The following is a 3,276-nucleotide window of genomic DNA, read 5'->3' as shown; positions in this document are numbered from 1 at the left end:
CATTAACATTAGGTGTATAAAACGCAATATACAAGTACCAAATAAGTAACGTATAAGAACGGATAGTTTACGTAAATAACACGAGAGCTGTCTCAACAACCTGAGGGAGTACTTATAAATGATAACTTTACAGCACCCGAGTTACCCAGAAGATGTGGTTGACGCTCATTGTACACTTACAGAGACCAATGTGCATGGCTCTATATGGTTTATTGAAAGCTTGGGTTAAAAAGGTTAGCTTAGGTTGTTCTACTAAAAGTTTTGTAATTATACCCTTCCTGCTTTAGGAATTTGAATAGTCACTTTACCAAATCCGTTAGAGATTTCAAAGCAATGATCCTCTAAATAATGTAGTAATACATAGAATATATTTAGCTATACATGTAGAACATACAGTCTTTGCAGTAAATACGTAAGAGCCATTTTATATTTCATTCAACATTTGTTATGTAAATGATACCTACAGTACACTACGCACTATACATTTAGCACTGTATAACAGGAACAGAGAAAATAATGGATGTTTAAGTGTTTATAAAAAAATATTAGCTGTCCACATTGTTTTATTTGCAACGATTCTTTTATAAGAAAGTAGTCAGTGGCCCATTTGATTGCCAAGGCTGTAAATATTATGCATCATAGCCCAACATATTTTTTGAATATCAAAAGTAATATTTGGTGTAAATGATGGAAAAGTACATATTTAATTCAGGAAAAATTTATTAGGTGACCACTTTGTTTTATTTGCAATGATTCCTTTATAAGAAAGTAATCACTGGCCCATTTGATTGCCAAGGCTGTAAATATTATGTATCATAGCCCAACATATTTTTTTCAGTATCAAAAGTAATATTAGGTGTAAATGATGGAAAAGTACATATTTAATTCAGGAAAAAAATATTACGTGACCACTTTGTTTTATTTGCAACGATTCTTTTATAAGAAAGTACTCACTGGCCCATTTGATTGCCAAGACTGTAAATATTATGTATCGTAGCCCAACATATTTTTTCAGTATCAAAAGTAATATTAGGTGTAAATGATAGAAAAGTAAATAGTTAATTCAGGAAAAATTTATTAGGTGACCACTTTGTTTTATTTGCAACGATTCTTTTATAAGAAAGTAATCACTGGCCCATTTGATTGCCAAGGCTGTAAATGTTATGTATCGTTGCCCAACATATTTTTCAGTATCAAAAGTAATATTAGGTGTAAATGATGGAAAAATACATATTTAGTTCACGAAAAAGTTATTAGGTGACCACTTTGTTTTATTTGCAATGATTCTTTTATAAGAAAGTAATCACTGGCCCATTTGATTGCCAAGGCCGTAAATATGATGCCTAACATATTTTTTCAGTATCAAAAGTAATATTAGGTGTAAATGATGGAAAAGTACATATTTAATTCAGGAACGCGAGTAGTATTATACGCTACAATCAGAGATGTAAAGCGTTGGAATTAATTGCATGCAGTTTAAAGTTGGGATACAATATGATTCGGTAATTAGGTCCTTAATTTATAGTCATTTACATAAGGTAAAGGTATAGACTACCTTGAGTCTCCAATAAGTACTGACAAAGCGATTGCTGCTGTTAACAGATGCATTGTAATCTCTCAGGGGTTTCTGTATTGTACTGACGTTTGTAGTTTTCATCCAACTACTTTCATCTCTGAACCCTGGTTGCTCTAATCACACTGAATATACCCAGTTCACTGTCATGGTGTTTACAGTTACAGGGTTCACTGAGGTTGATAAATTGTAAATCTATAGACAACCATTCTTGAGAAGTCTTGCGGTCGAATATCTGATTGTAGACAGACGTACGTACAATCACACATAAAAATGAAATTTTGGAAACCTCCTGCAGACAAAATAGAAGTTGCGCAGTATCCTCAGTAATTTAATTATGCTAAGTCTAATTCTATGATAGGACATGGACCTTCATGGAAATTACTATCGCCTATGTATAAATAAAGTTTCAAGTAAAATAAAAAAACTTAAAGAGATTTTTCTAAATTTATCCTGCAAAGACATACATATTTTCATATAGTAATAAAAAATATCATATCATATTTTTTTTTATTTAATTTATGTTTCAAAGCCATAGTGTGTTGAAATCAATGATTTCACTCATTTATAATATTGGAATTCCACTAATTCACTTGTTCTTTTACCTTAATAAATACAAATATCAAATTTGACTCCTCATATTATAATTATACTTTTTATTGAATTAATCAGCAATTTCTCTTTGCCGTCATGGTTACCTATAATACCAAAATAACTTCGCTGGCGCTCACCCATATTCCAGGAAGTAACACGCAACATTATTGAAAACCGGGCTGCTCATATAAAATTGAAGCTTCATGCAAATTTTAGTCTATAAGTAGGTTCATCTCAAAGATATAGAGCGGATAATCAGACACACAAAAATGAAATTTTCGATGAAATGGTGCTAACGCTCAGTCTTAAAACCACAAGTGCTGAATTGAGTATTTTATGCAATATTCTTTATTGATACTAAGTTCTACTTCATTCATAAGCATGAAAAATATTTGAATACTAAAAAACAAAAAAGTTTCAGATAATATATTAAAAGTTTCGAATTATCTAATATTTGTTATCTTTATTTGCATTTATTACATTTTTTATTTAGATCTGTATACACGTATATTTTTATAAAATGGAAAATTATTTCTGAGATAGAATTTATTTATGTTCTAAGCGATATGCGAACAGTGAGAATTACGCTCCTTGGAATAAATTGACGTCGATCGAATTTGATGAAAACAGTTAAAGTGCAATTTGTTGGGCGGCTTTCTTCACATGTAAAAATATATACAGATAATATTCACCAGTATTGTACAGGATGGATTGGATTAAAATTTTACTTTTCAATGTTTTAGTTTTCTCACGAACTCATCTTCACTGTGATGACAGACGGTGTGCAGTACAGAATAATGATTATCTTTCAAAATTGTTTAAGCTAACTCAGCTCATGGTTGAATTCATATACAGCCATTTAACTAACATCATAAGATTTTTTCTGTGATAATATTGTAATTTTTTTTTAATTCTTGATTTCTTCAATAATTTTAAACACTAAATATATATTTTTTAATCTTACTACATAAAACATTGGATTGTAAAATTGAGTTACACATAAATTTAATATATCAATGAAGCACAATATAATTTATCATCTTACTAGAGTGTAAAATTCCATATGTAATGATTGTTTGATTTAGAAAATCCTTAAACCTGTTCAAGAG

This window comes from Homalodisca vitripennis, chromosome 8 (genome assembly GCF_021130785.1).
Source record: "Homalodisca vitripennis isolate AUS2020 chromosome 8, UT_GWSS_2.1, whole genome shotgun sequence".
NCBI lineage: Eukaryota > Metazoa > Arthropoda > Insecta > Hemiptera > Cicadellidae > Homalodisca > Homalodisca vitripennis.
Note: the sequence above shows the minus strand (reverse complement) of the source record.